At 49.2% G+C, this 13,502-nt stretch overlaps 1 protein-coding gene and 1 long non-coding RNA gene across 3 annotated transcripts in view; one reads left to right on the top strand and one right to left on the bottom strand.

The window, feature by feature from the left end:
* PUS1 (pseudouridine synthase 1) overlaps positions 1-13,502 on the top strand; it is a 139,926-nt gene that overhangs the window by 113,789 nt on the left and 12,635 nt on the right. The window lies entirely within an intron of this gene.
* LOC309330579 lies at positions 9,307-10,970 on the bottom strand. Its single transcript, XR_014151487.1, has 3 exons — positions 10,849-10,970; positions 10,514-10,565; positions 9,307-10,400 (listed from the first exon to the last, which is right to left on the bottom strand). It is a non-coding gene; the product is annotated as an uncharacterized lncRNA (long non-coding RNA).

The raw sequence follows: 13,502 nt of genomic DNA, 5'->3' as shown, positions 1-13,502 counted from the left end.
GCATTTCAAAGACCGCAGGGCAAATGTGTTCCTGAGCATATGCAGAATCCTTTTCCTCTGGTGAGGTGTGGGGAACCTTTAGCCACCCCAGCTCTTGCTAGACTGCAACTCCTCTCAGCTCCAGCAAGCAGGAGTTCAGCAACATCTGGAGGGCCAGAGGTTCCCCACACCTGAGCTACAGACTGTGCAGGTATCTGTGGATTCTGGAGTCCCAGAATTTGCCTTAGGTATATTTTTCCATGGATGTTAGTGACTTCACCTGCCTGATGCTGCATAGGAGGTGATAACCTAGGATGAGATGGCTGGCAGGTACTCATGCTACGGCCTGGCTGACTTGCTTGCACAGTAAACGGGAGACGACTACTCAGTGTGTAATCTGATCACAGTGAAGAACGGTTGCAACTTCCCCAAATCTCTTGCTAAGCAGCAGAACTCTGTACTGCTGTGTCTGCCTGCCGGCATTCACAGCAGAAAGCCATTTGTACTTCTGCCTCTGTTCTGGTCTCTGAATGGAAGCATGGTTCGTATCCCAGTACTGACACCAGTGTCTGTTGACCCTTAGATGTGGATTCCAGATTTTTGCAGGAATGGGTAACTTAGCAGCATTTTATACAGCTCTTGTAAAGTTGGAAAGGACCACAAGGGTCATCTACTCCTGAAATGCAGGGATCCTTTTGCCCAACATGGCACGGCTTCCACCCTGGGATTAAGAGTCTCATGCTCTACAAACTGAGGCGTATGTTCTGGTTTAAAATAAAAACAAATTCAGCTGATCTTAAGAAAGACCTCAGCTGTGGATTGTTGGTTGACATTGCAGTGGTATGTGAGGGACAGTACAGATCCTCCAAGTGTTTCTACTTTCCAGGGACAGTCCTGGATTTACAGAAGCCATTCTGGTTTCTGATTTGATCCTGGAAAGTCCTGCTTTTCCTTAGGATGCCCTTATTTTCATTGGAGAAATGTTGGAGGGTGTGGTATGATGTCCCTGTTTTGATCAGAGAAATGTTGTGAGGGAATGGAGTCGCGCAATCCTGGAGCCAAGAAGATCGCGTAACTATGCCACCTTTAGAAGGCAGCTGAAGGCAGCCCTGTATAGGGAAATGCGTATTGTTTTCTTATGTTTTTATGTATGTTGGAAGCCGCTCAGAGTGGCTCCGGCAGCCTTAGTCAGATGGGTGGGGTATAAATAAAATAATAATTATTATTATCATTATCATATTATATCATTAATATTATAATATTTTTATAATCAAATATTATTGTCATAAGAATTTTAAGGTCTTACATATATAAAATAAATGTACCAAGCACACACACACACGCGCGCACACACACACACACACACACATATATAGCACATGTCTGAAGCCCACAGAAAAAGTCCTGAAAGCCTTTTGTCCCTCCCAAATTTACCTCAAATATTGTCTCCCCATTGTCTTTTGGCCCACAAATCCTGTCTTAAGGGCACATTTAAGATTTCCGAAATTAAGTAGTTATCATCACAAAAGAATAGCCAGGCTCTCCAGGTAAATCCCTCCACAGGTTTCCTGCTGGCCCCTTCTCTGATGTATGTATGATGTATTGGGGGTGGTCTTGGGCTGCACCCCTTCTGTGATGTATGTATGGGGGTGGTCTTGAGCACCAGGGCGGGGAATTTCCAAAGTTTCTTCGTATAGGAGTTTGCCCACCATTGTTCTGGGTCCCTCTCCCCCTTTGTGTGTGTGTGTGTGGGGGGGAGCACAGCTTTAAGAAAGATCAGGCTTACGAGCTGCTTTGCTTTTTAACATTCTCTGCTTGGCCTCTGTTATTTCCTCCTACCGATAGAGAACCTACCAAAGGACTCTAGATGAGCTCGGGGGACCCCAGAAGCGAAAAGGAGTTGTTAGAATCATAGAATCCTAGAGTTGGAAGAGACCACAAGGGCCATGGAGTCCAACCCCCTGCCAAGCAGGAAACACCATCAGAGCACTCCTGACATATGGTTGTCAAGCCTCTGCTTAAAGACCTCCAAAGAAGGAGACTCCACCACACTCCTTGGCAGCAAATTCCACTGTCGAACAGCTCTCACTGTCAGGAAGTTCTTCCTAATGTTTAGGTGGAATCTTCTTTCTTGTAGTTTGGAGCCATTGCTCCGTGTCTGCTTCTCTGGAGCAGCAGAAAACAACCTTTCTCCCTCCTCGATGTGACCTCCTTTTCTATATTTGAGCATGGCTATCCTATCACCCCTTAACCTCCTCTTCTCCAGGCTCAACATGCCCAGCTCCCTTAGCCCTTCCTCCTAAGGCATCGTTTCCAGGCCTTGGACCATTTGGCTTGCCCTCCTCTGGACCCCTTCCAGTTGGTCAGTGTCCTTCTGGAACCCTTCTTCTTGGGACCATATCTCGGGATGGGACGTGTCCCTCTTTTGCGTGGGGGAAACGCGGGAGGGGATCTGAGCAGCGCGCACCACCTTTGCCCAGACTGCTGCGGGGCGGGTCCCGCTCCCCCGCCGCCCCAGCCGCTTCTCTGGGGGGGGGGACGAGGATGCCCGGGAGCGCGCCTTCCCCCCCCGCCCGCCCCCTCCCCGCCAGCGCCGGGCTCCTCCCCTTCGCCAAGCCGGCCCCGTTCCGGCCCTCCGCGGCTGCCGTCGTCGGGCCCCGCTCTCCCTTCCCTTCCCTTCCCTTCCCTTGGCTCCCCCGTGGTTGCCGGGCAGGAGCAGTGGAGGAAGGGGCCGGCGCGGGGAGCGAGGAAGGAAGGAAGGAAGGAAGGAAGGAAGGAAGGAGAGGGAGAGGGAGAGGGAGAGGGAGCCCGCCGGCGCCCCGCTCGGATGCCCTTCCTAGCCTGGCTGCGCTCGGGGCGCCTGGCCGCTCCTGCCCTCGGGAGACCAGCCGGGGGCTGGCGGCTGAAGGGCAGGGCTAGCGGAGGGCTCGCCCGGGAAAGCGGCCTGACAAGCGGACTTGGATCAGCTGGCGCTTCGGGAGAAAGGAGTTCACTTCAGGGCGCAGGAAAGTGCCGGGAGGCGGAGGTGGCTCAGGATTGCCGCCTCTTGCCGGGGTTGAGAGAGGGGACCTGGAGATGCAGGATCGCCATCCTTGTTATTCTTATTAATGGAATTTCTTCATCCCAAGATCACAGGGCGGTTTACGAAGTCACCAAGATTCATACCGTAATAACAAACCCAATCCACGCAGAAAAAACAGATTTAGTACAAAGATAAAGATGCACGCCAGTGGGCTACTTTCCATCTGTTCACAAAAAAGGGATGTTTTCTAAAACACGAATCCAGCTACACTAGCATGAGATGCACAAGGACTTTGAGATGCCCAAAGAAACTAGCTAGCTCCCCTCTAAATCTGTTGTGGGAGGTTACACCAACACCCTGTCAAACCTAGATCCAGGAAATGCTCATAAGCCATTGTTTCATTTTTATATAATTTGGTATAATTTTTATATAATTTTGCACCACGCCCACCCCCATTAAAATTCTAAAGTGATCTTAGACATGGGTGTATTATGCCAATAGCTTATCAGCAATGGCCTCTTAATATGGGAGCACCTCTGGTTTAAATGATGTCAATCGGATAACAGCTTTTTGGGTACTCTGGATGCAGCCTCTGTGTTTGTGTGTGTGTGTGTGTGTTCATGATCGTCGTCTTCTGTAAAAGTACGTTCCCTTGGCCAAGGCTGAATAAAACCAGTGAGAAATGTGTACAATTCAACCCCACACATCTCTGCAGACTGAAGCTGACCTACAATTTGACCTCTGGGGCAGCTTAGCTGCGATGGAGGAGGCCTGAGAAGTTTGCCGGGAATCTCAGAAGGGGAGCCTGTTGGGCTTGAAAACCTAAGCAGACGTTTCCCCTTCAGAAGTGTGGGAAGAAATCTGGAGTAAAGGAGGGGCTTGTCTAAGGTTACCAGATTTTTTTCAATGAATCCAGGAACACTTTTCAACTTCAGTAGGAGTGATAGGATTTTGTATGGGGACTGATTTGTAAATCCGGGTACTGTCCCAGGAAACGGGGACATCTGGTAACCTTAGGCTTGTCGTTTTCGTGGGCTGCATCCCAGCAAAGAGTATTCCGTGGCAGACTAGTACTAGCAGCGGAGGCATCATATGGAAGGATTGCCAGTTGCCATAGGTAGGTTTCCTTCCCATGAATTGGTCTGGCCCCCTTTCCAAGGGCATCTACATGAGCGGCCATTGCCACTACCTTGTCTTTTCCAGAGCAGGAATGATGACCAATAGCACCAGGGTAGTTCACAGACCTTCCTCCTTGCTCTGCCCCATGCAAGCGTTTCAAATTCACTTTGTGACAGATTAGCGTAGTAAGGGGTGTCGGAGAATCAGTGGCCGCCTTTTGGGTTTGTGTGGCCATGGGGTCTGTCATCATGACCTGCGCTACAAATTTGACCACTGCACTACTGATTTGCCATGTTACTGATTCGCCATGTATTATTGGGGCCTGCCTGGTGTTTTACATGACTAGAATGTGTGCTTTTATTTAAAATGCATCTCTGGGTTATTTGTGGGGCATAGGGATTCGTTCATTTCCCCCCCTCCCCCCAAAAAAATACATTCCGGCCCACCACATGGTCTGAGGGACGGTTGACTGGCCTACGGCTGAAAAATTTTGCAGTCATTGCTTTACCCACAATTGCCCCTGGCGTGTAGCCGCTTGTGCAGAAGGGAAGGCACCCCTCAGGCTCAAAGGGCTTCCCCAGCCCTGATTCACAAAACAGGAAATGAGAGGGCATACTGTGCATTTAAAGCATATCTCCCTCACCCCCCTGCATTCTGGGAACTGTGGCTTACCCCGAGAGCTACAGTGCCAGCACCCCTAAGCAAACTACAGCTCCTGGGATTCTTGGAGGAGAGTGGTGTGCACTAAACGCATGGCACCCACGGCAGGCTTTGCAATCTCCCCTAAAAGCTTCCTCCTCCTGCAGTTCCACGGGTCGGTTTGGAGGTGCAGGCTGCCCTCTGCTGCTCAGTCCTAGCATTTCGGGGAAAGAAGGTGAGATTCTTGCAATAGCAAAAGAAGCTCCATCTGCACCAGTCGGAAAAACGGCCTCTTTTTTCACTTGCTCCTTCAGCCTTTTCAGACGAACCATAGGATGTTCATGCTGATGGGATTACATGCCGATTACATGTGAAATCCGCCTTTCTACTAGCTGGCACAGTGAAGGTTTCACAACCAATTAGAATAGGTGGTGATTTGCTTGGCCATATGGCTTTTGGGTTATCCAATTTCCCCCCCTGTCTCTTAACTGCACTTCTGTGCTCTTTCCTATGCCCCTTCCAGCTAATCTCTGCCCTGCTTTCTTTTCTGCCTTGTTTATTTTATGTTGCGGCTGCTGATCATTTCTGGGTGTAACTTTCTCTCCTGAGGGCAATTTACTTGGAAGAAAGTCTCTTTGCACTTCGTGGGGTATGCTTCTGTGTTGGAGTGCCTGAGACTAAGGAACACAGGCTGGAATATCCTTTATTATTCACTTGTAGGATCACTGATCATCAAAGCGCATTGTTAGCTGCATTCGGAAGTGAAGTTTAGCTGGAGTGCAGTAGCAGTCTAACGATGCCCTGAAACCACAGGCGTTTTCCTTATTTTCAATAGGAAACAATGATAGAAGGAAGCGTCAGCAGATTTTATGCAATGCTTAAACACTGAACATGGGCTTTTCTTTTAAATGAGCAACATGACTCTAGATCTGAAAAACTAATAGGCAGAATTTGTGGCCCTGGTCTAATGATAGGCGAGAACAGTGAACAGACCCTCCATAGTTCTACGCTTCAGGGTTTCAGCAGGCAAAACAGATTTCAAAAATGTGTATTTTCAGCTGTGGTGCAGGTGTGCCTTGTCGGCATAAAAGAGTCCACAAGAATATCTTTGCAGATTGCTTTCTGCTTTTATTCTTAAAAGTCTTTGTGCAAAAGCGACTGACCAACTGTACACACCTCAACACTACCAGCTTTCACTAACTAACCAACCAACCCAACACCAAACTAACATTTCTCACTCTATATATACAACCCGGTGCAGACTGCTGACTCATGCTACCCAGCTTTTTTAAGCATTAAAGAAACAGCGGCCATTTTAGCCGTGACACCCCTTCTGTTTCTTAAATGCGAGAAACCCCAGCGGGTCAAATACATACATACATACTGTACACTATATACATAAACCCAGTTTTGTCATCAGTTCATTATGACATGTTGCTGGCAAAGGCTTGGTAAACAAATCATCAATATTATCCTGTGATTGACAATACTCCAGTTTGATTACCCCATTCTGTACACAATCTCTAATATTTGCATGACGGATAGCAATATGTTTTGATGCGGATTTCATTATTTCTGAGCCCGCTAACGCAATGCACGATTGGCTATCTTCATACACTTGGATAGGCAAATCTACTTTACAATCTAGATCTTTTAGTATCTGTATAAACCACATGATTTCACTGCATGCTAGCGACAGGCTCCCATATTCTGCCTCACAGGATGAGGTCGCAACAAATCCTTGTTTCTTTGACCTCCATCCAATTATGGAATTGGCAAACATCATAACCATTCCACTTGTAGATTTTCTAGTAGCTACGCAGCTTCCCCAGTCCGCATCAACAAATACCTCTAGTTTTTCGTCTTGTGTACTAGATATCTTTAAACATACATTTAATGTCCCCTTTAGATATCCGATAAGCCTTTTCAAAGCACACCAATCAGCAGTACTGGATTTAGATCCACGTTGGCTCAGAACATTTGTAGCGCATGCAATGTCTGGCCTTGACCACTGGCTTAAATACAGCAGTGATCCTATTTTTGAGTGATACAACTCAGGCTGGTCAAATTCATCCTCACACACTGTCTTTGGGAAATCTGGTGTCATGGGAGTCTGAACTGGCTTGCAGTTTTCCATGCCAAACTGCTCTATCAAACAAAGAATTTTCTCTTTCTGGCTCAATAGGAAGCTTCCATCAGCTTCCTGACTTACTTCTACTCCCAAGTAATTGCTTACAGGCCCTAAGGCTTTAAGCTTAAACTTCTTTTCCAGTTGACTTGTGAGCTTCTGGATCTCATCCGTGGAACTCCCTGCTACAAGCAAATCATCAACAAAGACTAAGAGCATTAGATATTTGTTGCCTGTCCCCTTGGTGTACAGGCATGGATCAGCCACACTCCTTTTAAAACCAAGTTTTACAAGGGCTTCATTTAAACACTGGTTCCAACACCTTCCACTTTGTTTGAGACCGTAAACAGCCTTTTTCTAAAGGCCAGACTGCACCATTCCCTCTTCAAACCCAGGGGGTTGTCTCATCAACACTTCATGGTCTAAATTTGCATGCAGATATGCAGCATCAACATCAAAATGGTGCGCTGCTAATTGTCTTGCAGCAGCAATAGAGAGCATTAAATGAAAAGTTTCACTCTTTACAGTTGGAGAAAACACTTCATCATAACTCTCCCCTTTAATCTGAGTGAACCCTCTGGCTACTAATCTGGCTCGAAAACGTGGTTCCCTTTTCCTTTTATAAACCCACTTGCATGACACCACTCTGCCACCAGGTGGCGGCATTATGACCTCAAACACTTTGTTACGTTTAAAAGAGTCCATTTCTTCTTTCATAGCTTGTTCCCACAAAGCACGTTCCCCAGCGGGTAAGTCTAAGACTTCATTATAACTTGGTGGTTCGACACAACTCACACTGCATACCCTCACTCCTCCTAGGGTCAAACGCTGAGGAGGTACACCCTTGTTTGAACGGTGGGAGTGCCTAGGCACAACTACTTCTCCCCCCCTCCCATCTCAGGGTCTTCTTCCTCTTCCTCTAGAGAAGTATTATCTATTGCCACACCTTTTGGAGAAATCTGTGCCTCCTCCTCCTGCTGCTCCTGTGTTGCCAATGGCTGAGAAGAAGCCTCTTCTCTTACTTGCAGAGGCAGTAGGCAATCTGGGTTGGCATGGATCGCAGTCCATCTGTCCTGGTCAGCAAAGTCTGTGCTTCGTGACAGAACCACGCGTTCTGGGCGTAAATTGAAACACCACCCTTTGCCATAGGGTTGATATCCCACAAACCGCAGTCTCTGCGCTCTAGCGCCCCCTTTCTGGTGCTGAGCTTTGGGGATATTTACATGAGCCCAAGAACCCAGTTATGAAGCATTGTCCACTCTGGTTCTTTCCCAAACAACACACGATAAGGAATATCTTTTATAGAGCTAGACCAGGTTCTATTAATCAAAAAGTTTCCTGTAAGGAAAGCCTCACCCCACAGCCTATGGTTGTTACCCAATCCTGCATCCACTAGCAGGCAATCCTTTACTGACTGTATTACAGCCCCACGTCTTTCACACAGACCATTTTCAGCAGGGCTATAAGGGTTAGTCAAACGGTGAGTGATCCCCTTACGTCACAACCATGCTCCAAATTGTTTGCTCAGAAAATCTGCACCCCTATCTGTTTGCAGCTGCACAACAGGGCGAGCGAAGAGCTTTTCAGCTTGGACAACCCATTTTCTGAATGTGGGGAAACACTCCGATTTCTGCTTTAACAAAAACAACCAACTAAAACGTGGTTTATCATCTATTACCAGAAAAGCATATCTGGCGCCCCCTTCAGTCTTCTGTAGAAAAGGGCCTATCACGTCACAATGGACAAGTTCTAAAACATCTTTAGATACTCTGTCACTTTTAGAAGCCAAAGGCTTCCTCTTAGATTTGGCCATTTTACATACATTGCAATCTAGGAAACAATTACAGCTATTTACTTTTAGGTTCTTGCACACCTTTTGCATCTCTGAAAGCACATGGAAATTGGTGTGACCCAGTTTTCTGTGCAGTTCATGTACACACCCCTTATGAACTGGCAAATTATCCTGAACCACCTGGGCTGCTTTAACAGGCTTGTCCTCCATTACATATAACCCATTTTCCAACTTTGCATAGCCACATACCTGAGTTCCATTCTTTATCAGACAACCATCCTGCGTGAACTTAACACCATACCCTGCATTAATCAGACAGCTTACAGACAGTAAACAATAGTCCTAGCTGCTGACCAACAGAGTCTCTGGTAGAGTAGTGTTCAAGCACTGCAGGAAACATGTTCCCTGGCCATCAATCTTGCTTCTACGATCATCAGCAAGATAGATTCCTTTCCATCAGCTGGCTTCCCCAGGGTCTTAAAGTCCTCCCGACTGTTGCAGATAATCCTGCTGCTACCAGAGTCCAGCAAGCATGTTCCTCGAAGTATCTTCCTCTCCTCTCGTCTTGAGAAAATGCAGACACAAGTTGAGCAGAACGCGTGTTCTTCTTCCCTGAAGAGAACCCCTTCTGCTTACATTTCTGCACCGATTGCTGTCTCTGCTCCATGTCGTCTCCTGGATGTCTTGCCCTGCATTGACGTTGGAGATGCCCGGCTTGGCTGCATCTATAGCATCTCCTCACCGCCATGGCCAAGTCCCAAACTTGGCGTTGCCCCATTGGCAGATTCTGCTGCTGGCCCCCTCGGCTATAACTCCTCCGCTCTTGGAGTTCAGCCTGTCTGTCTGACCTTCTTTGGTCAATCTTCCAACCACATACTCAAGGGTCAGATCTCGGGGACGCATACTCTCCATGCTGTTAATCACAGGCAACCAGCTTTTAGGCAAACTTGAAAGGATAACGTAGGTTTGGTCAGTTTCATCCTAACGCTTACCTCTCTGTTGTAGTTGAAGAAACAGAGATTTCAGCGTTTGAAGATGAGTTGCCAAACTCTCACCTTCTTTCATAACAGTCCTGAACAGCCTTCTGGTCAGAGAAATTATAGTTCCAGCAGTTTCTCTGACATGCATTGCCCTTAATAAATTCCAGCACTCAAACACTGTGCTGGCATTTGCTACATGAAATAACTGAGAGTTGCTCAAACACAGCATAATTTGGGCACGAGCCCTTTCATCCAGCCGTCTTTTCTCAGTAGAGTCCCGTCTCAAAACCTCAGTTTCAACACAGTCCCATAGTCCATCTCTTCTTAAAAACTGCTGCATTTTTATTGACCAACTCAGCCAGTTGCTTTCTGAGAGAAGTTCAAAAGGGATGCCTCCCCCAATATTTAAAACTTGGGAAGACTGGAAATCTGCCATCTCTGCTGGTGCTTGCTGAGCCCCTTCTGTGGGGTCCCCAGCAATCTCTCCTGACTCTCTCTTTAGAGGCCGACTGGACAGTCCTGGCTGGCACTCACCGGCTTCTAGCTGCTGCCTCTGTTGACCCTCAGGTCCTGCCTGGCTCTGCAACTGGTGTAGCCGCTCTGTGAGTCACCTACTGTGGTCCTCTAGCAGTTCAAACTGTTCCAGTAGCCGAAGCTGAGTGCTTTCCTGATCCTCAGATCCTAGCCGCTCCAGCATCGCTGCAGACAGTTACGGCTATATGTCTTCAATTATGATGTCATCTGGATGGAAGAGAATGAGAAGAGAATTAAAATGCAAATGCAAATGCAAATGCAAATGGGATTTTCCCACAGGCCTTTAGTCAAAGGTCGCTGTCTCCAGGTGTGGGGCTTACCTTCTTTTGGCTTCCGGCGAAAGCAGGCCAATTCTGGCCGAACGACTGTCATCTGCAGAGGAAAGAAAAATCGGGGTCAGATGGGAGCAAGAGAGCACAGAAACAGCACCAAGTCAGGAAGGACAGGTCTCCCTCTGTCTTGGGCCCAATCCCTTGTTCCTCCTGGGCAGAGGTGGAAGGGCAGCAGCAGGAAAGGGGGCAGGAAAAGCCTCTGGCCTCATCCTGGCCCCCAGGGACACACCCCGCAAATTCTGCGCTAAAGATCACTTGGGGATGTGATCTTGGGGGGGATGGAGGTAACCAAAGAAATGAATAGAAGAAGGCAAGGTACTTACTCTGAGTTTGGGATATTTCCTGGCAATGGCCAGCAGCAAAGAGATGCTGCTGGCCGCAAGTTGTTGCGCCTCCCCACTTTCCCCCAGGGCGTATCCTCGGAGGTCCTGCAGGAGGAAAGAGCATTTCAGAGTCAGGGGGCCAATCTGGGCCAAAGCGGCCCCCACCACAGAGTCCCTGGCACTTCTGCACCACAAGGGGTTGCCAGCTTTGGTCTTGGACCAAATTGGGGGCCAAACAGGCTCTGTGCCCAAGAAATGGGGCAGTCCATTGGGTAAGGGACGGGGGGGGGACAACCCTAAAACCAGCCCTGATGCCATCGGGACACTTACACTCAGAAGCTGGAGGAGGGTGCCAGGGTTGGGTGCTTCCATCAGAAGACTCCCCAAGAGAAGCCGGTAGTGCCTCTTCAGTTCCTGCGGGAAAAGAGAGAAGAGAGTTGGATTCTGCAAGGGTGTGACGAAGAGGAAGAAACAGAATGTGAAGGGAAGTCAAAACAAAGGACATACATCTCTCTTCTCCTCCTCCTCCTCCTCCTTGGCCCCACTCAGAACGGCCTCCAACATCCTGTGCAGGATGGCACTCATCATGTCCGAGGTGAATCTGGGCCTCATCGTGCTGCAGAGATGAAAGGGAGAGGGTTAGAGTCTCCCTTGCCCCCTTCTCCCTCCCGCCTGCTCTTTCCCCCTGGAGTTCTGCCCCCCACCCACAACCCCATCCACGCCAAAGACCCCACTCACCTTAGCTGGAGGAGGGCCTCCAAGGCAAGGGCCAGGGTCAGGGGGGAATCCCTGAAGTGCTCCAAGGGCCCCAAGATGTCCTGCAAAAGAACAGAGGAGGAAAATCAGCACCGACCCCAAACACCAGGCTTGGATATGCAGGGGAATGGCAACCCCATGGCCTAAGCCGGCAGGGTCCTCCTCCCCACAGATGCACAGCCCCTTCCCCCCCACCTCCCCGTGGGAGTCCCTCAACCCCCCCCCATCACTCACCAGAATTCTATGGGCCGTCTCCTCCTTGGAGCACTTCAGGGATCGGAGCCCCCTGAGCTCCGCTGCCTGGCAGCTCTCAATGACCCCCAGGATGTAGCGCTGCTCATCCTCCAGCAGCTGAAATGCAAAAGTCAGGCCGTCAGTTCCCCGTGAGGGGAGGGCTTCTCCGCACCTGAGAGTGCAGAGTGGGGGGCAAAGAGCCCGGGGGGGGAAGCGGGGGGCAGGTCTGAGGGATCCAGTCCCTGCGCTTGTTTTCTCCAATACTCACCCCTGGGGCTGGGACTTGGAACCGAAGCAGCACTGCAAACAGAAGGACAGGGGAAGAGGTGAGTCCTCTTTTGCATCCTCGGACTAGTCGCCCCCCATGCCCATCCCTGCCCTCCTCTGTCCAAAAAAGGAGGGCCACTGGCTTACCTGGCACCACGGGCTGCTCTGTGACTGGCTGGGGGGCCACCCTGTGGCAGCGCCTGAAGAGGCGTCTTAAGCACCTGATCCTAGAAGAGATGAGCGGAAAGAGTGACTCAGATGCTGGCAGCCCCAATTCTTGGGGGGTGTTTGGGTGTGAGGAGGGGAGTCTGGAGAAAACAGGGAACCACTGCCGAATTGGCAGAACAGAAATATGTATGTGGAGCCTAATTGATCCTTGCCGGCCCACTCTGACCAATTCCTTCCATCTCTCTGCAGTTCAGTGACCTGAAGGGGCATCATCAGAGCCTGAAAGAGGCAGCCCAAAGCATGAAGGGCTGGCAGAGAGAGAAAGGAGGTCCCAAGTGCTCTGGGTTCAAGAGCTACCGCCATGTCAGGGCCCAGAGAGCCTGGCCCCCTCATTCATGCAGTCAAGCAGTGTATAAATTTCATGAAGCATTGTTACCAGAATTTTTGGAAAGGGTGGCGGGGGTTTCGCCCTCTAGCAGGCACCATACCCCCCTCCGACCGTACCCCAGATCAACACCTGCACGTCTGCAAATGTCCCCACAAAAGACATCCTGACACAGTCCTTTCCTTTTTCTATTCCAAAGGCTGCCATAAATAAGGGTAGAACATTTGCCCTAATGAAGGCCGAGCCTTTCGCTCGCAAGGCGCTCAACCAATCCGCTCAGACTATCCAAATATCCAACAGCAACCAATGAGCGCCACGAAACAGTGCCCTCCAGCACAAAGCACTGACAACAACAACAGAACAACGCACACAGGCACTGCAGCTGCCGACCAGCCGTGGCCTCTGCTCTACAAGTAGGAATTCCCACTGGGAAAAGGGGAAAGTCAGAACCAGCCATGAAAAGCATTCTTGGTCCATTGAAACTAGTCTTTCAAGTTTCAGTCTAGGCTCTTGAACTACCAACCCAGCTGTACGCTTGTGAAACATGGACCCCTTATAAACGCCATCTCCAACTCCTTGAAAGATTCCATCCATGGTGTCTCCGAAAAATGTGACACACCACTTGGGAAGGCAGGCGAACTAACACCAGTATCCTGGAAGAAGCAAAGATTCACCAGTGTTGAAGCAATGATTCTTCAACACCAACTTCGTTGGACTCGCCATGTGGTTCGGATGCCTGATTATTGTCTTCCAAAGCAACGACTCTACTCCAAGCTTAAAAATGGAAGGCATAATGCTGGTGGCCAACAAAAGAGGTTTAAAGACTATCTCAAGGCCAATCTAA

The sequence above is a fragment of the Podarcis erhardii genome, assembly GCF_964252035.2.
Source record: "Podarcis erhardii genome assembly, chromosome: 15".
Taxonomy (NCBI): Eukaryota; Metazoa; Chordata; class Lepidosauria; order Squamata; family Lacertidae; genus Podarcis; species Podarcis erhardii.
Note: the sequence above shows the minus strand (reverse complement) of the source record. Positions and strands in the feature narration are given on the sequence as shown.